This window comes from Bombus affinis, chromosome 7 (assembly GCF_024516045.1).
Source record: "Bombus affinis isolate iyBomAffi1 chromosome 7, iyBomAffi1.2, whole genome shotgun sequence".
Classification (NCBI taxonomy): domain Eukaryota; kingdom Metazoa; phylum Arthropoda; class Insecta; order Hymenoptera; family Apidae; genus Bombus; species Bombus affinis.
In genome coordinates this window covers 3,395,248-3,421,452 of record NC_066350.1, presented here as the reverse complement: position 1 = coordinate 3,421,452, position 26,205 = coordinate 3,395,248, and the positions used below count along the sequence as shown (strand labels likewise).

At 41.0% G+C, this 26,205-nt stretch overlaps 2 protein-coding genes across 2 annotated transcripts in view; one reads left to right on the top strand and one right to left on the bottom strand.

The window, feature by feature from the left end:
• The window catches only part of LOC126918495 (40S ribosomal protein S27), a 374,817-nt gene extending 366,998 nt beyond the window's left edge, over nt 1–7,819 (bottom strand). Inside the window, exon 1 of the mRNA XM_050726439.1 lies at nt 7,814–7,819. The gene's annotated coding sequence lies outside the window, so the exon portion shown is untranslated. The remainder of the gene's footprint in view (nt 1–7,813) is intronic.
• The window catches only part of LOC126918485 (RNA-binding protein Musashi homolog Rbp6), a 771,768-nt gene that overhangs the window by 23,482 nt on the left and 722,081 nt on the right, over nt 1–26,205 (top strand). The gene's annotated exons all lie outside the window — the stretch shown is intronic.

The window sequence follows — 26,205 nt, the reverse complement described above, 5'->3', positions numbered from 1 at the left end:
TCTTTCGACAGAGTCGCTCGAGCAGTACAGTGCGCTCGTACTCGCCGCCTCGACGACGAATCGATTCCGCAGTGTGACGAAATAATTGGCTAGGATAAATCGTGGCAGATACCGAAGATGGTAATCTCGATAGGAGCGTGCACCGGCAAACCGGTAAAGAGAAATAACGTCTTACTTTGATACATAGAGTCTTTAAAACTTACCTGGAAGGCATTAATTCTGATTACCACGAATCATCGTATTGCTAATAAATCAATACGCGAGTACTGGTACTTTCTCTTCGTGAAGGCACTGTATCTTGAAATATCTTTGCCGACGCTATTGTGAATGATCGAAACTCTTCTGACGTTCCTCGTTTTCTTGCATCACGCTATATCTGACTCGAGCATCACGAACAGTTACTCAGAGTAACGCCAGAGTAAAAAATCGTTGGAGTTACAAATCGAATTGTTCCCATATACGCAAAGAGGCATGAGAAGTAACGTGAAAGCACTTGTTCGAAAACCACTCTGAAGGCATAGGAAGAGAATAAGAAAGGAAAGAGGATTTGCGCTATGCCAGGGAATCGTTGGATATCTCAGTTGTATTATCTTGTTCTCGAAGGAAAAATCACCTTCGTTTCTGTGGCGAGAGAATCACTTATCTACCGTTAAGGGAGATTCGTTTTGCATCGACAAGACCCCAGCCAGACGTGGAAGGAAATACCTATCAATCGTTATCGCCGTTCTATGGAAGGCGAACGCGGTTCGTTATCACGCTGCAAGATTCAACGAAGCCTGTTCGTCTTGAGTCGGTATCCTTTCCCGTAAACCCACGATTCCGCACGCTTTCTCATGAACTTTCAAGCTGGATTCGATAAACCGCAATATATCATGGCAGGATGGAATGACTCAAGCGTCAGACATAGATGAAGGAAGCTCGATGTCGCACAAAAGTCGCTCTTATAGAAAATTTAACAAGGCTGTAACTTGTTATAGCTCCTGTTAGAATTTTTCGACGATTCGTCGATGTGGCGAACGTCTTGCGGGATTTGATGTTTCTAATCTCAAGGAACGCTTTCAGCTCGCTCTCGCGTATGCGTGATAACGCGGTATTCCATTATTGGCCAGATATGCTCGAAGTGTAACGCGACGCGAAGAGTACGTTTCCGTTGTGCGTTTAATACGAGCATAACTTTTTCATCCTTTCAGATCTTGGCATTGCGTTAAGCACCGAGAAAAACACGAAATTTTACATTGAAAGCGATACCGCAAGTTTTACAACCGTTATTAAAGGCCGTGTTGCAATCTTATTTGAAACTGGCAAAGGGTAAGAGGATCGTCTTTGTTGCTTTGCTTTCGTGAATCACGGCTAATCACCGAGGATCGAGGAAATATAAAGTTTCACGCTTGAAAGCAGGTCGAGATAATGAAAATTTCAACGCGGGATCGCAGCCTAGAAAGGAAATCGCTACAAAGCAAAGCGTCTTGCCGATGACTGTACCGGAAGAAGTTTCGTGGCAAAAAGATTTACAGGGTCTTGGCTGGCTGCGGCCACGAGGGACCGGAGGGTGTTTAGTTGCCAGAGAGACAAAGGGAAATAAGACGAAGAGCCCGAGAAGGAGGGTCAAAAAGAAGGTAAAAAAAAAGAGAGACAATAAGAAGATGAGAAGCTGTGTAGCTAGAAAGCGGTCTAGGAGGTGAGAGAGGGGCGCGGTATGGTGGACAGAGAAAAGAGAAAAGCGCGAGTCAAAGGGCGGAGGAGAAGAGACGAGAGACCGATAAAAAGGAAGGGAGAGAGAGAGAGAGAGAGAGAGAGAGAGGGAGATAGAGATAGATAGATAGAGAGAAAGATTTGTTTTAAGAGTGCTACTTCCACCGCATTTTGTATCGGTATATTCGGTTTTGTGAACACCGCCAACGTTTTCGTATCTAACCACCGAGTCTATAAGACCGATAATGCAGCCTAGTTTACTTCACCGTGCACGCGCTGGGTGGAATCTTCGCTGTGTTTGATGATGTGCAATATTCATGATAAAAGTTTATGGCGCTTGGTGTATACCGGAACCTAGCTAACGGCATTTCGCACTATTCCACGATCTTACGCTAATTTTTCGTTACTTATTTCGCGCGCGTCTACATTTCTATATATAAACATTATATATACGCATTTTACATATCGATCCTTTTTTCATTACAATATCTATATAGATCTTCTCTTTGTGCATTATATATTGTACACTGTACTAAATTTTATAGTAATAACGTAGGTATTTCGAATCTGTTTCAACTAATTTGTCTCGCAATACCAAAATTAAAAACTATCAATGAACGTACGCCCACAATGAAACAGAGATTTCCGATAATTAATGTACGAAGTAGTACCAGGTGCGGAACAAAGGGATTGGCATTTAGGGGAACGAGTTATTTTTTCTCCGATATCCTGGTTTACGACAGCCGGAAGAAGAATTCAAGTTGGCGTTAAAACCGCAGCGGCTGGCGGTCACGGAGGATTTGGCCGCCACTTGTTGAGTAATCTACTTAGCTCGCTAGATGAGAGAAACGAAGAGGAAGACAGAGGTGAACGTGGACGATGGAAACGTTGTGTCGAACGGAAAAAGAAAGAGAAAGACGGGAGAAGGAACTGGAACACCGATAGGAAACTGTTAGATGAGAAGCCATCTCTTATGTACGCGTTACATGGATGCATTATGTATTATACAGATAGAGAGACATTTTTCAGGAACATTTCCCTTCTATCGGGTTTGCGCGGTTCTTTTCCATTTTGTCAGCCGATTCTTCGTGATGCTCGACTCTTCCGCGAGCGCATTCTCGGCCGTCCACATAAATTCTGGCCTGCGGTTCATAAAAGCATCCAAAAATATCTGCCGCCTACGTAGTCACCCGCAAAATTTTGCTAAACCGACGTAACGGTTGCGGCGAGCACGAGATTGTGCTACGGACTGCAGGAATATTTTGCCTTGAATTACACGTAAACGTTCCACAAAGAACATTTTCGATTCAGGAAATTATAAATCTCTTCCTATAAAATGGATTTATCGATTAGTTTCCGGTTTTGCTCTAGAGGGACGATCCAGTTGATCGCTTTGACTCGGTTGATCTTTGAAAGGCGGAAATATGCTCGTTCCGAGGCAGAAAGTGGGATATACTGGACTATGATGTCTTTTCCTTGTCTCGTTTTTTTTTGACCTCGTAAATAGAAAGTATTCTCTGCATATGGTACATTGCTATAAATTAGGTGTACTCTCCAATAGGTACAAATAATTGTATTATTTGCGTTGGTGTATCAATTAGATGATATTAGTATGAGCAAGTATATTCCTTTTAATAATAAGAAAGCTTATAATTATGTTCGTACAATTATATCGTTCCAATATCGTCTATTTAAAAGCAGTTCTTTCAACTGTCTATTTTTCATCTAACCATTATGGGAATATTTCCTCAGTTGTGATGCAAAGTGTCCCTAGACGTCTAGATTCGTCACTAACGAACAAAATGGACAACAGGCTAGTTGCGAGGCGTGTTTCGCTTTGACAAGCGTCAAAGACGAGTTCGATCGTTGACTGAAACGTTACGAGGAAACACGTTTCCTGTGAATCGAATGTAAAAATCATGTCGAAACGCATACCAACGAGCACGGACGCATTAACCGTGAACAGCTTTGTCGTGCAACGATATCCGACCGAGCGATCTCGTTTCATCGATTTTTTGACTCGTCGTCGATCGAGTTTCGAACGACTTTCTCACGCGACGACACGTTTCTCCATACAAGAACAGAAGGAGAAATCGCGATTGTGATCGTATTTATAGAGTTGTTTTGCGACTAGAGATTTGTCGATGTTCGCAACCTTGAATATATTAATCGAGTCTGCTCGGAATACGATGATTTTTGTCGTAAAGTTGTGTCATGTATAGTATCCATAACATTCGATAATGCAGTGAAACATATTTACCGCTAAAAATAAAGAGTGCCGAGTTATTTTTGAATAGAGATATCTTCTATTGACGTATCATAGTTACGTATCATAGTTATTCGGCACATGCTAGCTGGAAATTAAACGAACAAAAGTCAAAATAGTGGGGAAACTACAAAAGCAAGAGAAAAGGAATTTTTAAATTTGGGATTTTTACGTGTGAAATTTGATTTTCCAATTTTACCATAATTATTGTAAAATAACTCTTTAAGTAGAATATTATAAAATGAATAATTCAATTGGCTGTTACTTAGAAATATGTGTATTCAATTCAATTAGAATAGAGAATTGGAAACACGTTTTTCTCATTTAGTTTACATTAAATTTGCATGTATGGTTAATATAAATATTTGCGTGTTGCAATTTTTATAGGAGGTAAACCAAATAAGCTCGCACGTGAACTGAAAATTGATTCGGTTTGCGAAAACACTTGTGACGAGAACAATCTCGTTTTATTCACAAAGATTCGATTAATTATCACATTCTTTTTTTACGGACATACACGATATACGCGTCAATTTCTATCAATTTAATAATAATATATATATATGGCGTACCTATTCATACACTTTGTTAATTTATATATATATATAATGTTCAATTTTCGGATAATTCAGGGATCGATTCTTAAGTCTGAAAACCGAGTATAGATTTTCCACTAGTCATAAACTACCACTCTTCCTCTGTCAATCTTCAATACTCTAAATAATAAATTCTCTCTTATGATCTTGCCTATTTCTAATGCTCGAAATCCTTCTTCTTCTCTAACTGTCCGTCTGTGAAATGACCGTTTGGCAAATCGGTTGTCCGTAACAACAAATAAGGTCACACTGTCCGTTAAACAGAGAAACTCCCTTTGTTTATCCGCGTTTGAACTCTTAGGGAGTTTACATATATATCTCGCGAGACTGCCGGTTCAAAAATTTGTTTTACCTCGCCGAGTTTCTCATAAAATATTCCACCTATTTACTTTTCAAAAATCATCGTTCAGTTTTCTTATTATACACGCGTCTAGATTACACTGCTAACCCTATAAAATCGAGGGTGCATAATTTATAGACGCGGTGCGTTGGAAGCACGTTGTGCTTCTGTCGTCTGTGTATTATATCTTTCTGAAAAATTTATAATCCGGTAATGGCGGTGATCGGCTGGCGAATATTCCGATATTTACGGTAAATTATCTTCGGTGCACACGGTTTGGTCGTGCGTCCCATCTTTCTGGTTGCACACGGTGCACACACCCTGCGCACCCTCTGCACATCCCCTAGCGTGGCTGTCGTCGCCAAACCGATGTCACGTGTTCGTTTGATCGCCCACGCAATGACGAATCTCTCAACGCACAGTTTTGGAGAACGCCGCAATACCGTATTCCATGAGTGTACGCGCGTATTTACGAGAGAGAGAGAGAGAGAGAGAGAGAGAGAGAGAGAGAGAGAGAGAGAGAGAGAGGTAGGAATATGCGAATAGAAGTGCAACTGGGAGCCACACGTACACGTTCGCCATTGCCTAAGCGTTCTGTGGTCGTCATATGCATTATTTTGCGATGGTTTATGCGACCGCGATACGTGTCTGCACGCGTGTTTATTCTTTCTCTCTGTTCCACTCGATGACCCATCTGCTTCACAATTCTCTCTTTCCCTGTTGCACTCGTTGGATGCAGCGTGTGTACGTTTGACGGGTGGCAGAGGAACGCATCGAAGAGGAAGAGAGACAAAGTGAGAGATGGTAAGCGGGGGCTAGAAGGGAGAGAAAAGAGGATGCAGCGGGAACGTCGGCTCGCAAAGGGGCAGAGAGACGCGGGCCGTGTTAAGCGCATGTGTAAGCGACGTGTTAATGACATTACGTAATACTCAGCAAGCCAATCAATATGGCAGACATTGTATGTGCATTCGGTGCACCATCATGTCCCCTCTCGCGTTATTGCATCAAACTGATTCGGCTCTCTTGCGAAAAGTTCCTGAACGTGCGAGAAAGTAGTGGCCGATCCTTATCAGTCGTCGTTCGTACACCGACGGAGCTCCTTTCTCGCGATTAGGCGTATTTCAAAGGAGAAACCGCGATAGCTGTGGTACGCTTTGCCACGTGGTACTATTATTCGACGGTGATGATAATTCTCCAACGATTGCCATCGCGGAGCCGCCGAGATAATGTGATTTGCGCGCCAGCCGTGTCGCAACAAACTGGTGGATTATCGCGCGAATCCGCTCGATTTGTTATACACCGAATTGTCAATAATTGCTTAACGTACGTTGATTCTGCAGATTCTTGTAATTCGAATGAATTTTCTCTCTAATAATGGAATTTCGTATGTAGTTTACGTATACGCGTGTTCGTGCTCTACGATGTTAAATAACGTAATATCAACTGTATTTTACTTATGACAAAAATACATTCCAATTTGATTTATCGAATTATACTTAGATATTACGCATACAGCTATACGTATGAACATCGAAGCCACCGCGATAGAATATTATTTTTATAGTGACACGAGATTTCTTATTTGGCTTCCGATACGTTCCCCTTTACGATCCATTCTTCACGAGTGAATAATCCCAGATATCGTAACGAGATTACGCGAGCGTTTCGAAACTACGTGATAACGCAAATTGAAACATTCCTTAGCATCGCATTTACGATATCATCGGCCAGAAAGAAGTAAACTCAACAACATCTATGGAACTCTGAGACACACGCCAAGTTTCTCGGATCAACGAAAGAAGAATTTCTTTCTCCCTATCATAAATGCCATTATCTCGCGACTATTTTATCCTGCTGTATATGTACCGACACAGCTCATGGTATTTTGATCGTTTATTACAGTAACGACTATCTGGACGAATGTATTACTTTGCAATTAGTGGTTGATCGCGAAGGAGACGAGATTGGAGAGCGGAACGCGCGAATCTGTCGTGGCTGTTTCGCGACATCCGCTAAGGAAACGTAGAAATAATTGCAAACGAGGCATGTCCGGCGCTCGGGAGAGTGACATCCGTGGCAGGAAGCGGCGGCATGCACCGGTGGACGAGCACAGTCGAGGAACGGGTGTGTTTACATCGGTGCGTGATCGATCGTCGCGTGTTTGCCGCTCGCTGTCCGGTGCAGTTGCATCGTTTCTCCGATGGCACTGCGTGCGATCGTGAGCTCGGTCACGTGTTACGGCTTACGCACATGCCTGTCACGCTGCATCGTGACTGTAAGAGAGAATCGCAGCCGATCGAGGATCGTTAGGATGCAGAAGGTACATCCGCGTGACCACGATCAGCTGATATCCGCGGCTCTTTTGATATTGTTTAGTCTATGTAAGGACATGCATGATGATGACTGGATAAAGGAACGTTGACAACGACGGGAAAACGTGGAGCGATACGTTGTTTGTTTGAGTGGTTCAATTTATGATTTAGTAAGTTGTTCTCGGTTTGAATTTAGAGTGGGAAAATTGTGGTTTCTATTTTCTAGTAGACCAAAGACTTTTGTTGGTTGCTTTAGTTATATAATAGTACGAAGCTCGATAAAAATTAGAAAGAGTTATCGTTAGATGTTATTTACTTAAAAATCAATGTGCGCTGCTTCATCTCCGGATAGAAAAGCTCGTAAAATACCAAGTTTATTGGAACTCGCGCATGAATATTCCGTAATACCAACACCTATAAAGATAAAAGTTGAAAGAAGAGTATAAATCACTCTACTCAGGATTTCAACACGTGTAGCATAAAAATGTGTCCAGTTGCGATCCCCTATTATAACACTTACAATGAGTCACGTTTTAATTACGTATTCACAACACTAGCTAATAGATTACTAAAGGTCGTATTTGTCAATGAATTGCAAAATTCCCACGTAATTACTAAGTGAACAATCATGGATACATGATTAAACTTGGAATAGGACACGAATATCTGTAGTATACACGTATATCTATATCATTGATTACGCTATTCATGATTATTGATGAAACATACGGGATAAAAAGATAACAAAAAGTGTCGTTGAAATGCTAGAAGATTGTTCGTTTCTAACAAGAGCAAAACAATTTGTTGAGGATAGAAAGAGAGGGAGAGTTATGGAATGCGACGTAACTCGTTCGCGTCACGACGCGTGTCCATCGTCCCCTTCTGGTAGGTTTCACCGATCATTCTCTATTCGAGTTTTCTCTCCTTCTCCAACGCGGCGTCATTACGCTGTACAATGACGGCGGAAGGAGGAAAGGAGACGAGGCATTGCAGGTAGTCGCGTTTACGTTGTTCAAGAACATCGTTCCGCCGGCGAGAGAACAGGTATGTCATAGGGAATCTGGCTCGCGTGTGTGCGTGATCGATCGTCGCGTGTCGCCTACCAGCGACGTTGCATCGTGCTGCGTGCGCAGTCACGTGTCGCGTCGTGGAAAGAAAATGACTGCATCATGAAAAAGTTTCAAGGATCTCGTGCGTCTGCGGCCGCGTCGCGGTTCGCGTCCGACTTGTTCTCTTTAGAAAGAAACGTATGCACGATGGGAACGGGGCAATTGAAACACGGTCGCATTGTCGTTCATCTTGTCCTATTCTTGGATGTTTCTTTGCTTCTTGCATTTCATTCTATTTTTAAATAATTCTTATCTTTTAAACAAGTCTTCTTAAATTACATTTAAGACTACAGCATAACGTATCTATACACACACTACGTTTCCATTTATCATAATTCGATAATTAGTAGCAACAGTTGAAAGTGACTTAAAAATATTTAGCGCAAAAAGCAGTTTATCACTGTAAAAGGATAGCTTTAGAATATTTCATCCACAATATGACAAATCGTTTGTATGCAGAGGGATTTCCCGCGTTTTATAGGTTGTAAATATTTATAGTAAAAATGCAGCGTCACGTTTGGCTCCGCTAAAATTAAATCAAACTAATACACCTTTATTAATCTACAATTTCTTTTGCAACAGATTTCTATTTGAGAATATTCTGGAGAAATTAACGGGCTGAAGTTATGGATTTATGAGAAAGTTTCGATTCGATACATTATTTCATTTAGAACGAGAAAGTTACAACGTGGAAGTGATCGATAACATCGCGTCATTGTCACGTGCAACTTGGTGTACGTGTATTGGAACGTTGCACGGCTTTAAAGTTTAAAGTGTAAAATTACAGCTGATACGCGCACGTAGCAGGAGTTAGTTTAGCGCTGACGAAAAAACAACACGTGGATAAACGAACGAAAAAAAGCGAAAATGACGAGAGGTGCAAATTACGCGAATTCAACCCCATAACTGATCTTCTCCTATTACGTAGTCGCGCGTCGTCTCGAGATTGCATTTGCATCCGCGCCCTCTTAACGAGATTCCATCTGCATATGCATCCGGAGACAAACTGCGTTAAACTGCGTCCTGTCGCGTTACCAGATTGGAATTGCACGATTAAATTCCCCGTACTTTTTTCTTTCTTTGACACACGTTCCTTTCAACGCGTGTAAATAGCCGTTTATTGCCTGACCACGCAGCAAGATATATCTCGGGAAATCCACTTTTATTTGGGAACCATGCTTGTATACCGGGTGTCCAAGTTGGAGGTCATATCCTGGTAACCGAATACCATTTTCGTTTCGTATCGTCTTTTCTTGGTCGGGAAGGAGGGACGAAATACACTACCGATGGAACGTAACGTAATAGTTGCGCAAATATTCCTCGTCTAACCCGTGTTGTCAACGTTACACCGTTGAAGGGGTCACCAACCATCGCCTTACGTACCATACAGGGATATTGCTGCCCTTAGGGAGGTTTCCTCAAACACCCGTCTGTCTGCTCTAGCCGCTTCCACGCGGGGCTGCTAAATCCCATGACTTCGGAATCGATATATCGGCGTGGCTGGAGTAGGTGAAACGACGCAAGATTATGCCTCGTCAATGTCGATAGCTTCTTGTTATTAGTTCACGTAAGCAAGAATTTTTGAATTTCTTTTCATCCTGTTTCTATCTTTTCTTCGTATCTCGATGTGCGTGAGTGCGTATCTCGATTTAAAGTAGTGTGGTTAACCTGATCTAATCTCCAAACAAAATCGCAAGAAAACATTGTCTCTGATCTACGCGGTTAATATTATTCGAAACAACAATATTCCAGTCAAAAATCCCAGCAAGATTTAATTTTCGTATTCTGCTAAAAGTACCTGAATCTTTAAAGAGAATTCCCCATTCTCACGATATTTCTCACATCGGAACAACGACTCCAATTACTCCACCCTCATTATCCCTGAGGATAAGCATCGAACCGGCAGTATCGTTCTACCAGGTCGATGGGAAACACTTTCACCTCGACACGTAGGGGAAAAGAGCGAGAGGAATCCCGGAACGCAATAAAATACCAAATGGATCCCCTCGCGAGGCCTGCTAAGAAGCCATGTTACGCATTCCTCCGGCAAACGCTTTAGCAGCGTTGCTTCTCTCGTCGAACGTTATCGGCATTAAAATACGTAGATTACGTAGGAAAGGGCGGGTTAGGTGCGTGTCTTAGGTAGGCGAGCGATTCCATACCCGCGGGTCGTGTACTGAATTGTATTCGGTAACCTTATTGGGGGGCTTATTCCCGTAAGACGTAGGAGAGGAAGTCGTACGAATGCTGGGCTAGTGGTAGCAGCAGCAGTAGCAGCGGCAGCGACAACGAGGACGTAAATCAGACGAAACTGCGGCGCAGAATTAAGGGACTCTCTCTCTCTCTCTCTCTCTCTCTCTCTCTCTCTCTCTTTCTCTGGCGTCTTGTGTTCTTAATGAATGTAGCGCTGCCTCTAATTAGACGTTCTTAATGCGGACCGTCTCTTCTTCTCGCGGCGTAGCGTCTCACCGCTACCATCGGCGAGAAAGTGTCGTCGTCTTAACCGCTGTTCATAAATGATTCGGTTTGAGAATCGAATTTAACCTTTGCGGTCTGGAGATAAATCGGCGTGAAATATTGCGGACGGAAACGGTGTCGTGGTGTACAAAGGACGATATTTTAGTACGCCGCTCCGGTACCGGTAATTGTCTTATAATAAAGCGCGGGACGCGCTTAAACGAGGTGTCCAATTGTAGAGTGAATGACGCTCTAGCGTCGAGGACGCGTCGCGGAAATAGAGGCTTGCGAATGCCTTCTTTCTTCGGGTCACCGTACCGTTTAGAATTGGTCCTGTGAAAATGAAGTATCTGTAACAATATTGTTCTATAGGAGAATAAGCTGTAGGAGAAATTATTTTCTCAGAGAACCGGTATTAAATTATTGTTGTTTTGTTTGTTTTAAATGGTAAACGAAAACTATCGTCAAATCGTGACTGTAAAATGTATTCGTTTTTTGCGAATATATGCGGCTTATTTATCGAAAGTAGTTTACAAGTTTTTCCATGGTCGTATTATAAAAAGTCAGGTTTTATTAAACATATTTCTCGAAACAAACTATAAAGATCTATACCTAGAAAAAAAAAAAAAATACACATGACTATGCCACATCGGTAAAATCACTGTACTCTGACGTCTAATTTTAGCAACACCCTATGTATTTATGATTAATGCTCGCGGAAAGAGAGTCGAAATAAGCTTGCAACACGTCCGCCGACCATTTCGCGTTCCGACGGGAGACGGGTAACTATTGCGCAACACGTTTCGAGAATAGTTTGTGGTTACTTCGGGAAAAGTCGTCCGCGACGCGTTTGTTCGTCAATACTGGCTGAGCGATCATGCTTTAGAATTTAGATGTTCGCTTAACTTCACACGAAGGAACGTCTGTTCATTATGTTCAACGAGAAACAAACAGTCAGAAGAATATGGCACTGCTTTACGGGCAGAAGTCTGCTCCTTCGCTGTTCCATCTAATTTAACATGTAGAATAATAATATAAAAGTTGCAATAGTACCGAACGTAACAGGTTGGACTAACGAACGACTGCTGTTTAACAGCCGGGTTGAATGCGCGAACGAAGTCGCCAACTCGTCTTTGATAGCAGGGCAGGAAGTGAACAGGCACGTCGAGCAGCGAATGGCACATGAACTAGACAGCGCAATTCCTGTTTTCGAGGGTCGCTGTATTCGGAACGATGTTTCTCGTTTGGGTGACTCGACCCTCGACCAAATCCACCTCTCTTTTCCCTTCGTTCTCGATGCACATCCATTCCCTCGCCAGTAATGCCTCCGCTACCTTGGAAGACCGATTACGGATAATTATCCGCAACCTATTACGCGCTAAAACCTTGTCATTGCGATTATCGTTAGAGCGTAAAGCTTGCTGGGTTGCACGGTCGTTCCGCCAGTCGAAAGCACCGCGTCTCATCTGCTCTTAGTTTCTTCATGTTCGGAGACTTTCACCCTCTGCCGGTTCCGAAGTCTGCGGCTTAAAACCACCGTCGAAAGTGTCGCACACGAACAAATCGAGTGGATCTCGCCGACGAGATTTAACGTTCGTGGCCGATCAGTCAACGAAAGAGGTTTTTGCTCCCCGTTTGAACGACGTTGTTCTCTCCTCTCTATTTCCGCAAGCTAGAAGGGATCCGAGGGAAATGATATTTGGCCGTGTCTTAGGAGAACAGTCGAGGTTTGCTTTGGGTGGCTTCTTCCTTCGAAGATAACTTTGTATACGCGAAGTTTTGCGGAAAGGAGTTTGATAGATTGCGCTTTGCGATGCGATGCAGCCAACCTTCCGAGACAGCGTTGGTTAGGTAACGCTTTTTTCTTTTTTTTTTCGTGTAACTGGGAACTTGGTTGTCGATCGGAATCGCGGATGAGAATTTGAAGAGGAGGAGAACACTCCTCGGAGTGATTATAGAATATCGAAAGCAATTTTCTTCGTGGAAAAATTTTTATTCTTTCGTAATTCCCCGAACGATTCTAGCCAAATGATAGTTTCCAAACCATCTTCGTGTTTCTCCTCTTCTTCCGCTTACTCGACGATGAAGCGACGTGGAACAATTCTCAAACGAAGACAAACAACCCTGGTACTTGCGTGAAACCGTGATTCGAATTTGCTTTCCCATCGGCAGGCCCAAATCCATAGAAGTTGGCGAACCCTCGGCTCGTAAGTAGACGTTAACGTCGGGGGCGTGTTCGATAGCGTGGCTGAAGCAGAGTTTACCTGAACTGCATTAACATTAATTTCATCAGTTTGCACGAGCCGGTAGCTCAATACGCATAGTCGCGAAGTTGAATTCCCGTTCAACCGCATACCCATTGAACGGAACAACCGCGTCAGTCGAGCCGAGCTATTCCCGATGAATCGGAGGAGCACTATTTCTCTGTGACGTTGCGGAGCTAGAATATTATATACGCCGTGGAATTATGTCATCTATCAAAATACCGATGCCTAGGATAATTGATGCTATCGGAACGGCGACGCCAGTCATGCTAGACAGCACATGGCGTAAAATTGAATATCGATTAGACGTTCTGGGTGGGTTCGGAATGGGGTTCGCCGCGGCGAAGTTATTAATTTCCCTCCCCGCGGTCGAATCTCCCGATTAAATGGCGGCATTAACATTTAGTTTATGATACAAACTTCGTATTAATTAATACGTCACATCGCTAATTAGAGAACGCCACGACGTCCAACTATATCTCGAATCGAAACAAAAACCGTCGTTTCCTCTGTTTATCTTAAAGTATGTATGTATAGCGTATCTTTCCGTGTTTCGTCTTTCGACTTTGATGTATCTCACATTGGGTTTGTGGATTTTTAAAACCGTCGAGGGATCGTACGTTGTCGGACTGAATTGCTTTTTAGAGGTAGCGCGCCTCGAAATGGAACAGAAACTGGTTAAACGGATTGCCAGGCAGCGTTGCTGCGGGCAGCGAGCAACAATAACAGCTAACTCCTACGGGTAGGACTATCGATGCTAATCGATCGGTCGGCGATATATCTGCGTTGACATAACTCGGGAATTTATCGACGCCACCCCAGACGGTGGCATAGCTCGATATGCTAATAAAGGACTCTTGCATCGTGCTGGGCGCAACGTGTACACCGCTCTGCTACACCTATGTGGATTTAACTGATGTTCGTTATGTATGACAGTGGGTTTCTTCGTCTGGTATCCGATTATTGTCCCAACCATTTGCATAATATGGAAATATTTTCAAATTCGCTATACGAATGTTGTTTATGTAGTATTTTGAAAAGAATTACTTCGTAGCTCTGGAGATAATAGGTCAAGGCATAAATTTGTATGCATTTCCGTGCGCTTGTTAGAAACACGAAAACGTAATTCATCGAAATTATTTGATGAAGATAAAATTAAAAAGTTACTATCGACATGAATTTCGCATTTTTTAAGTCCGATGCTCACTGCATTTATTTAACTTTGTATCGATATTTCGCTACGACACAAGGACACAAACTCGACATTTAAATCGTTTAACAATAGCGCGATAATAAATTTCGAATTGAACTAAAATAAGTTCAGCTACGTTTCATCGGAAGAAACTGTCAATTAGAAAATGTTGTTGTACTTTAATACCGCGAAGCTCTACTCATCACCGAGTAACCGCTTTATTCCCTCGGTTTTCCTTTTCCTCTCGGCATCGAGGGAACTCGATTTTGTCGTGATCGTTCGCACTTATCTTCCCGTCGCCTCGTCGATTCATAACATCTACGATCCATTGAATTATTCGTCGCGCTACGAACTTTCTAATTTTCAGGATGATGTACCCTCGTTCCTACGCGCGCCATTGTTGCTCCAGTTGTTTGCCAGAAGCTCTACCTACGCTTTGGCATCCCAACCGCGATGAAATTTCCAGCTTTATTCCGATTTTCGTGAATATTGACGTTCCTTTCGCCACTGATCCCCGTCTCTTTCTTTCTCCTTCTTTCTCTTTCGCTTTCTAGCTGCCAGTAACGAATGCGAGGTTTTATTTTCACCCTCTCCTTTTCTTCTCGAACGCCCCTACGGCACGGAGATCCGTTTTCAACTGCCTCGATGTCAACCCTCTTCTACCAACCGAAGAAGAACAGAGACGGAAAAAGCGAGAAAGAAAAGAAGGTCCAGAGACTCATTCTCAATCGATATTTTAAAGAGACTGGAAACGCTCTCGCCTTTTGCCAAGTGATTTGTTTTTCGAGTGCCTGTGATTTGTGCAAATGAAAAATTCTTTCCGAATTCGGAAACGAGTTGTTTGCGTACATGTTATAGTTCAGGAGGCTGCTTCGTGTAACGTTGGAATTAAAGTTTGTTTCCTTTCGTCGTTCGACTGCTTATCGAAGAAATATCGTAACTGAGCCGCTATATAAAAACGTTTCTATTATACGTTGCTGCTTATTTATTGCACGAGTATCGTATTATCCCGTGTGTCTGGCATCAGTGAAATTTAACAGCGTTAGGTGATAACTAGAATTTTAAATGTTTCATCGTCTCGTAACCTCGAGTTATGCATGTTGCTTAAATTACTCTGAATGAGAGATACGGGAGTTCTATTTCTTAGACAGATAGTACCTCGAATATAATAAACACTATGTTATCTATATTTTACGAAGATTAAGGTTAATACAATTTTGCGTGAATTATTCAGGAAATTTATCTTAAACGATTATTATCTGAGTTAGTTGACGAGAAACGGGAATCACGTTGAAAATATCGCAACTGAACGATTGATGGCCTCCAGTCGCAATCACGGTACGACGCTGCAACGGGTAGAACGGCTTGGAATTATTTACCAGCTGCGTCTTACGGTTATGCCTGTGATTCTCGTCATCGCGCGGCGTTATCGAGGCGTTAAGTTGTTAGTTCCGTCTGCTTGAAATAGTCTGGCTTGTATTTCCCGCATTTCTTCGAAGACTAAAATGTCCCTGGAAAGCTTGTTCAGGAACGAAGTAATGGCCGCGACCGGTCGTGGAGATCAAAACCGAGACGAATGGGAGGAAGTTGTCGCGAGAAAAAAAAAGAAAAAAGAAGAATAGAGAAAGAAAAAAAGAAGGAAGGAAGAAAAATCGGTAAAGTCGAGAATCGTTGCTTCTCGCTAATGCGCTCATTACCCGGTGAATGGAAGCAAGAAAAGTTGAGAACCGGAGGCAGTCTACGGGCTACTGGGTTTTCGATCGATACGCGGTAATCTGTTTAAAACAACAATAAATTTGTGACCGTCACCGCGTTAGCTTGCTCGATTTGGCCATGGAAAAATAAGTATTCCGTAAATATCTCTTAAGAAACTAAATCAAGTCGTTTTATAAGAAAATTGGAATTTGAAAAACAGAATTTCGAACCAAAAAGGAATCTTACGCATTGCAGAAGTATCTAGATTTTCCAGAATAATTCCAGAGTCGTTAGATTTTCTCGAATTTTATTTCTTTTGAATGAATATCGTTCTATCTCTAGTGTAGTGTCCTGTAAAATTTTTCAAAAAATTTCGGTATAATAAAACAATTGTAAAACAGTTGGAGAAATAAAGGAGAATTAAGCGATCACAATTTACTCTACTCAGAAGAATTGCGTCAATTCCTACAAGATGAATCTCAACGGAAGGTAATGTTGGACGGAACGAACAGCGTGGACCCAGAAAAGGCTATGATATAAAGTCGCCGACGAGATTTGCGTTCGATATTTGTGTGCAGCATGTAGACCATCGTGCTTGCTCTATACTTTCGCAACGTCTGCAACGTAAAGAACGAATCAGACGGAGATAACTCAGAAGGAGCGGGTTGGCGAAGAAATTGCGAGGCGAAGGAACGCGGCTGCGAAAAGACACGGACTGAGTTAGGTGGTCGTCTAGTCACTTAACGTTGTCGTTGATGGGCGAATGGTAGCGAGAGCGAGAAACGGTTTGCAGACAAAGGGAATCGAGTAAAGTAACCGTGAGCTGCAACCGAACCAACGACTCCGGAAAACCGAAGATATTTGGAAGAAACGGTCAAAGATATCGTACGCCCGATCAACGTTTTTACAATGTCCGGTAGTTAAAGAAATAAGTGATACAAACAAGTCCAATTGATCGATAAATTTAAGAAAATTTCTTTACTTAGATAATTGCGATTAGTCGACATAAATGACGAAATAAATGTTCGTTGTTGAAGTTCTTGTGGATGAATCGTTGTAGCTCGATCTTTTGCATTTATAAATATTATACCAATCGGATCTGATAGGATTTATGCAGATTCAAGGTAGGAATTCTCCACTTTAGATTTTATAATCTAATAAAGAGATAGATACGTTTAGAAAAGGTATCAAGATAAAAACTAGTTATGCGGTTGTCTTTGGTTTTAGTTTAAAGTTCTTTACCTGGTATCGATAGGAATCAACGTGGTTTCATTCGAGATACAAACGCGACATTAAAAGTGAGCACTAACAGTAGAATGGGTAGTTAGTTACTCGATAGATAGTGGAGGTACGCGTCGATTTCAATAATTTCATACAGGGACAAAGGATTGGGAAGTTTACTTTGATTGTTCTATTGTTAAATGCATCTTCATATCAAAATACATTCTGGGAATGTAATAGAACGGCGAATATAAACAGGGAATTTCGACATGATACTGGAGGAGAATGATCGTCGAAATGCATTGCAAAGAACGAACGGAGGTAGACGATATCCGGTAGAGATAAACACAGGTCCCGAGGAAGTTGTGCAGTCTGTGAACTCTCCTGCTTGTCAGTGAATCAGGGCATAAAATAAACAAGAATATTTGGCGCAACGAAATTAGAGGAGCGGGACAGGGGCTTGAAAGGCCGCGTTGGTAAAATAAACTGCTCGTGGAATGGCGCGAGAGCTACGCGAGAATTATACCAACGATAAAGTTGTGATAATTACTGCGATAATAAGTCAAATGAGCTGCGAAAGCGTTACCGCGGCCTACGCCGCACGGAACAACGACAATTCACGGCTAATTTTATCTGCGATTTGTTATTCAATCGTGGCGATCGCAACAACCAGAACTTGTCGCTCGTTTCCGAGATATGTCGTAAGAAACGACCGATTTCCTTATCACTATGTCATTAGAAGAACCAGTTTCTTAATAATTATAGAGTATACAGCAGAATGTTCCATTTCTCCCTTTTCAGTGATTGATGATTCTTTTATCTATTTTTTTAGCAATTATCCCGTTCCACGGTCGGTTTCCTTTTATCTCCGAAAGGAGATACACCGTAAATTTCCATAATTGGTGCGATAAACGTTAATTATTAATTAGGTAGTTGAACGTGCACGATATAGAAACGGAATAGAAACAAAAGGCTGGAAAATTTGTTTTATATCACGATATCGAGGTGCGTTTGAAAAGGTCTGATATCTAGAAGAAAAAGTAATATCTTCGATAAGGAAAGAATTAACGTTTCGTTCAGCGTATATTGTTTTCGTTTATCTGTGCCTATATGTTAACGTTGTTACGTCGCCGTGAAATACAGTAATAGCACGAGCGGTATTCAACGAATTAATGAACACGTTTCGCCAGAAAGGCGGGCAGAAGCGGCTGATAATCGAGGAAACTAGTGTGCTGGTTGTCAATAGATACGTCCCCCGTGGCGGACAACAAAGGGAGAAAGTTCAGGAATTATCTAGCAACATCTTCGAACGGGTAAGCGTGCATGTCGTACTGCCGGAATGCACTGCAAAAGGAAGAGACACGCCGACAGATACAGAAATTACAGCTCGTAAAGTCGGCCACCGCGCGTGGAAGGTTACGGAAATTGGGAGCGCACACAATGTTACGTAATTTCATCATGGTTACACGTGTTTCCCCGGCTTAAGGCAAGGCCGTACCTGCGGCGTACGTTGTCGAATAAATCATGCGAGGGTTAAGCATCCATGAGCCTTTCTTACGTGACGCTGCGTTCTAATATCGTCGCTGCTCGACACCATCCGGATACGTTAACGAACCAGTCTCGAGCAATTTTTCATTTTATGAGACGCGTAATAATGGTGTTTGAAAGCTAATGTAGGAGTTACTGTTTATCATTAGTATTTAAATATATCGTAAATAATGTTTAGTGGGCTTTTTCTTTGTATTTCAATTAATTTTCGTTTTGTAGAAAATGTAGTTGCCACGTTGGAAGTTAATAGAAGAGGATGTGCTAACATCCTTATATAGTCATGTTTGATAGGAGAACCTGAATTTGGTATTTTAATTAACGTGCAAGTTAGGAAAACCGATTAGTAACGAAAGAAATATGTGCGATTAAACTATTTTGTAAATACACTTCGCGTGTTAAAACTATCTTGGTGAGCGCACATAGTGAATTCTTCTTCTAAAACTCCTTTTCTTTAGACTTTCTCTCGCTACGCACTGTTCGTCTTCCTTACGTATGTGTCATCCTTACATATGCACCACGTACACATTCCGAGAGTCCATTTATCTTTTCGCTTTATTTTTTAAACGTAGCGTATTTGTACTTCTTCCTCTGAAATTCTAGTTTCCACCTGTGCATTATCGCGTACATTAATTCTTAAATACCATTACTGTTGTATGTTCTGTTAATCTGTCTAATTTATGTAGAGGCAAGTCGTGTTACTCGTACGAAACAACAAAGACTAGATAGGTCTTTAAATATGACGATTGGTGTTCTGAATAGATTAATTAATCGTATCAGTTTGAATGTTAATATTAATATGAATAGAATTTAATAAGGTCTTGAGGTAGTAGCAGTGTACCAAGAGAAAGTATGGCGCATATTTCATTATATATGACAATATTCTTAATATCTTCAAACATCTATCAATCGATTAATTACATTATTAAGATTTATTGATTTACAATAAATTAATTAAATCAAATCGTTATATTACAGTCTAGAACGAAATCTTTTCTATTTCAAAATTCAAAATCTCTGAATGCAGGCAAACATATACTGTAGTACGACAATGAGTAGCGAACGTTAAACAAACTTTCTTTATTTTGAAACGCAGGAACTATTGGGGAGATAGTGAAGTAAATTCCAACGGCGGGAAAGACGATTCTCGGATTTCAGGCGAAGGTGGTTCGAACCGCGTCGCAGACACCAGCTTCTCCCCTTACTTGCCATTATGCAACTCACTTTTCTGAAGTGCAAGTCACCAACAACATCTAGACAGGGGGGGGGGGCTTCACCGATATATGGCGACGATTACGACAATGTCGGAACCGTAGCCTGTTTGTGAAAATTTAAAACGGCCCGAGTTTCTGACCGTAACCAGCGATCTGTACGCTAGTCGACAGTTAGGAATTCCAGCGAGTTGTCACCCCATAAAAGCTTCTACATATCCGTGTCGTCGTCGTTTGCACGGCAGCGATATTCCGTTTGCCACTTTGTACTTTCCGACACCGGCAATCGGTATGACGACGATCTTTACGAGGCCTCGTCGTTGCCTCGCACATCGTCTTTTCGTATCAGCTGATTATACTTTTGTCTTCATCGCTATTAGCGTATAATAGTTCGTTATATGTCGGCCGCTTCAATTTCACGGTCGTTGCACGATTGAATCTAACAGCAAGAATATTATATTATCTTAGGAATCTAAAAGAAAAAAGACACTAATAGCCGATAGCATTTCTAAAAAATAGACTAGTAGCGATTAACAATTTTACGAACCTTCGCCATGAGACCTTAATCCATTGAATTAACGGGAAACAGTGTCGGTTTTAATCGCCAGAATGACCATTGCTAGCGCGCGAAGTATGTATAAATAGAAGTAGCACGCACAAGAGGACACGTGATCCCAGACGGACGACGAGCTTTCGGAAGTTTAAATTGCGACCGGTTACATCGTTGTTAATTAACATCGTTAGTTAGATTACTGAAGTCGAGTAATTTATCCCTGGCGGCAAAGCATCACACGAATTCCCATTGATACGCGGCGAGTGTCAATCAGTGACACTTTTAGGGCTTTGTGCATTAACGACGCGAATTTCGATTTGTTTTATCGCGGGAAAAAGGAACGTGTAATTAACCCGAATTGTGATTTCGTTCCGATCAACCTCGTTGCTAGCTGTATTTTCCCACATACTTGTTTTACATTTTCATTGTGAGAAGTAATAGCTGGAATTGCGTTGTCCTATTGGAAATCCTCTCCTCTTTCTATCTTGCTCTCTTTAATCTTCTTTCTTTTCCGTTACATAAAATGATACAGGAATTTAGGGAAATTTTCAATGAAAGTTTCGCGCGAGAGCGAAAGTAATTTTTACCCTCTATCGTGGGGAACTTTTGTAAAGTTAAATTTGCTGTATAATAGTTCAAAAACGAGGACACGCAGTGTTTAATCTAGGAACATCGGAGGAGCGCTCTCGTTTGAACGAGATGGCGGTGTTTAGAAAATAAGAATTCGAGGAATGTGTGTTCTTTGAAGCGACTGAGTAATGGAACCAAGCAAAAGTATTCTTAACTTAGACATCTCAATGTTGGGCTATATACGTTATGAATTTAACCAGTAAAATAAACTTTTAGACAATTTCCATAACAATCAATGAGAATATTTCACTATTTCAATTATTTTATTTGACGGTCAATTCGTTAGAAATATTGTAATCGATATATATGAACGATACGTTGAAGTCAAACTTTCTGAAAATTTCATTGTTTTGACACCAGAATGCGCTATTTAGTATTCAGTTTTTCAGAAACCGAACGAGTCGTCAATCATTTTGGCTTCTTACAATTAGTGACATACATACGTTAAAATCGTTGGAAATTCATTTACCTTGATCTAAAGTCACGAACGCGAAGGTCACGCAAAAGTAGCTCGAGCGATTTTCACTTTTAATTAGGTTCTCGCAAGTCAGAACGTAGATATAGGTTGGAGGTTGCACAGGGCGACTTCCTCGTCTATTTCGTCACACAAGTTTTGCTCAAGCAAACATCTTAAAGGTCCCGACGCATCGTTAGAGCGCCGTTTCCTGTCGTCTAAATATACGATTCTCTTATGCGAGAACTTCAGAAATGGTTGGTCATTCCGCATGACGGTTTCCAAGCCAGTTTTCATTAACTCGCCTTCTACAGCGACAACAACATGACCCGATGCCGACATCGATGTCGAGCAATTACATTATCACATACGAATTTTCCATACGATGCCGATGATGTCGCTTTATGGCGGTTTTTAAGAAATTTCCGCTGCAAACATCAAAATTGCAATTTTTATTCAGGATTCGAAATAATGTTTCTTCGATAATACAAATATATTGGACAGTAACGATAAATCGAACAATAGGGAAATTACAAAATGAGATTCACATTGTAGACTATTGTTTTGTGGCTTTCATTGATTTTGTCACGTCTCTCTCAAACAATTTTCTACATTCGAAAAAGGTCTCTTCGATAATACAAGTTAATATGTTTAATAATGATGATACATGAAACAATAGGATAAAATAGCATTCATCTCTTAAAAATAAAACATACTGTGTTTGTAGTTTTCATTCGATCCAATCATCCTTTGACATTTTTCTCTTCTGTGTTTCAAACAAATGCCCATCTACTCACCATTCGGTCTGTACATAATATCGTATTCTCTCCTTGTTTATATCTCGAAATTAAAATTGTTGGTCGTAGTATCATTGGTGCAGGGAATCCTGTTTAAAAGATTTAAGAGATTTGGATTTTTATAGTATTCTGTTAAAAATAAGTTGTAAGAGCTGCGTAGTTATGTATCACGTGCAGTGCACGCAATTATAATAAAGTCGAAGGTGTTCGAGCAAGTTACACGCGATCTTCTTTATCGGTTCGCTTGATTATCAAGATCATACGGGATAGGTTTTAACAAGAATGTCACGTATTGAACGGTCAGAATGAAACGTTGCGTGATTGATCCTCGTATACTGATAGTATAAATCAACACAAGTCTGTCGGTTTGTCACCTATGCTTTTTTTTATCGTACGTATGTAGTACCGAAAAATTATTTTCCACAAAGATCTTACTAATTTTATTCCATCCTCGCCACATTAAAATATACCTTAATAATTATTTAATGCTATTTATATTTTCCGGCATAATTACTTCAAAATCAAGATAAATTTCTAATTTATTTTCGTTCATTAATGTCTTCTGAACTTTTCTCACGTCAGTGTTATTTCTTGGTAGAAAGAATACAATCCATCGTATTTCTTTTCCTAAAAAAATAATTGCACGGTTAATAGATTTTCGCGACGTTAATCTCAGAACGATGTAACAGGTTGATAGCTCAGCACAATCGCGTATTATTCTCTTAAATGAAGATAGTGCTTTCAAGTCGAATGGGAAAATGTAATCATAATCGTGGGCAGAAACAAGCAACGTAGAACGTCTGACGATTGCGTTCTAGCCGAGAAATAATTACATACGTCATAAGTTATGCTTGTCGTTTGAAACCGTTATGATTATTGTCTGAAAAAGTAGAGGAAGGAGTGATGTTGACAAAGAAGAAATGAGTTCACTCGAAGAAACCATGACATAGGACGAAGTGCGTGTAAATTATATTCTCTTGTATCGTAAAAAGTCACCAGGAAACTGTATATTAACATCTTGATATGCAGTTATCAAAGTGCATATCTTTTTAACATCCGTATCCTGTTAGAGCTTTAAATACCAAAGTGAAAGAAATTTCGAAAAATGTTCTCGTTCGAGGAAACGATTCTGCCATAGAGAGGATTTTATGGGGGTTCTAGTAAATGAGAAAATCCAACTTGCCAAGAAAAGAGAAACTGCGACGATAAAAAAGAACACAGGAACATCGAGGAAGTAAACTTTCAACAATGGAAGAAGCAGCGTTCAGACGCTAAAATAGGTGCTGCAACAATTGGAAAATACAATGCAAAAACATTACTGCATTTTATTTACTTTTTATTAGTGTTTTAACGTAAGGTAATTGTTATTATCATGAAGTCTAGTAAGCTTATATTCAGTTTTGGAAATCTGAATTTAAAGATGAAAGCTTGGAAGGTTTCATGGAGGCACTAACTCAATTCTGTTGAATGCAAACGCGGAATTCTTAGGAAAACTCGGTGTCTCATTCTCGAGTAAAACTTCTGCTGGTTACCAATCAGCTGCAGCACTTTGCTTCCCTTGGAAACTTACGCGGTACCACGCAAGTGGAAGTAGTTTCTCGTATGTCTCATGGGTACATGTACTCCCATCCCGGGATGGATTTAAATTACACGTACAAATTCACGTTCGTTCGAGTTCTGTTTCGGCGAAATTACTTGTAAGGCCGCCCTATCGAGATTCGAACTGATTTCACTCCGCATTGAATTTGAATAGTTGGAAAGACTCTTTGCAAAGTAGATTACGAGTTATAAGAATATTTTATTCGATAAAATTGTTACTTGAAAAATAAAAAGGAAAGGGAGAGAAGAATTCGTCGGTTTGTTTAACTTTTACCGTAATCAAATAACGAGGATACATTTTACACATATAGACTTTACAAGGGAAAGATCCAGTCGAAGCGAGCACGCACGTTTAATTGGATTCGTCGCAAAGAATTTCGCCGGAGAATTCGATAGAGAGAGGGAGAGAGAGAGAGAGAGAGAGAGAGAGAGAGAGAGAGAGAGAGAGAGAGAGAGAGAGAGACGTTCCGGTGAGGCGTTTCGAATCGATCGAATTCCAGCGGAGATGCGGAGAATCGTGTTTGCGGATAGTTCGTAAATTTACACGGACGGTGGCCGGCCCTTACGACTTGTCGTCAAGATGACCGTTCGCCACTAGCTAAATTGAAAGTTACATAATTGATTCGGCCAGGAATTCAGCACATGGCACCAGCTGCTGCGAAAAGCAACCCCATAAATGTGTAACCGTTTCGAAAGGCAGAGAGATGGTAGAAGCTGGAGGGAACGGAGTTGGAAAAGTGGCGTGCGTTAGCAAACTTTCGTCAACTATTTGCCTGATTTTCTACGCGGAGGATATCGATCCGTGAAACAACCAATGTTTACATTATTGAAATCTGCCAGGACAAACGGTGTGCGTAGTACATTGGATTTCACAAACTTTGCAGTACTGCGGAAGATAACTAGTTCAATGGGAACTTTTTCGCACCACCTTCGGGATTATCGAATATCAAGCAACCATAACCATATTACGTGTTTCTCAATGCCTTTGACGTCATTAACATACGCCGTCGCGATTGAAAATTAAATTATACTTTTACTCGTAACGGCGGACGTTTTATGAATTTCGTACGCGCGCTGCGCTCGTTTTCTTCGTAAGATTCATTTTAATAGGGATTGCTCGTTTCTATTCAAAGAACCGCGAGTAATTACCGAGTTAATGTAAATTACTTTCACAAGCATAGTAATATAATTGAGCATATCGTAAATCGTTTCACCGGCTCGATTTACAGAGTCGTAGCGTTTAAACGCGAAACGACGACGACGACGACGACGAAGACAAGCGCCCAAACGCACTGTGCTAATTTCGGGTATCGACAAGAATGATAAAAGAAAGAGGTCGCGTTAAAATTCAACGAGTCGTACGTGATTTATTTGTGACTGCGATTTAATTGACTATATCGGTACGTAGCTGCCTGTTAATCGTATCTTTGTCGTGTAACATCGGCTGTCGTCTTCTGACGTAGCACGCGTTACGGGGAACACGAGAAATAAACTTACGAAAGCGTATCGCGCCGCCGACTCCATATCAAAAGCAATTAAAAAGGTTATATGTACCGCGCGGCGTGGTTGGAAACAGTAATGCACCTATAATTTCGCGATTTTATGCAAATGGCAACGCACCGTTTAAATCTCGTAAATCGAATAATGAACCATTACAATATAATCGAAATCTCACGGTTCAATTTTACCACGATTTCTTCGTACGACCATAATTTTCACGTGCATTCGATATGGCGTCGACTTAATTGCAATGCTTCTTTCTCTCTTCGGCAAACACCTTTTCGCGCGTCGATCGACAGAAAGAGAAATACATACAAGTCCACAGAACGGGGAAATGATTAAATTGCATCAATGGCATGAAAAACTTCCTCTTCAAATGAGATTCTTTTAGAATAATGTATTGCATTTGCGCGGTTCTCTAGTCATCATCGCATGACTGTCGGACTGCTTCTGTTTGATGAAATCGTCCATTATCGAGCGTCGAGGTTATTACTTTTGTTTTACATGTAGCTGTTGGCTATATCGATGTACCACAATCATTTGTATTAATGAACATAGTGTGTCTTTTAATATCTCAAAATTAATCTTTTTAATCAATAATTATAATCATACTCTAGTAATTTCTCTATTTCTTACCATTGTATTTACTGTTTGTATTGTTAGTTTGCCGAACTGGAATTTTGTTATTTGACAAAAGTTCATTACAAAAACGCCAATATTTCAGTATTGTATATAAATATTTTTACTTTCTTCTTTTCACATAACAACATAC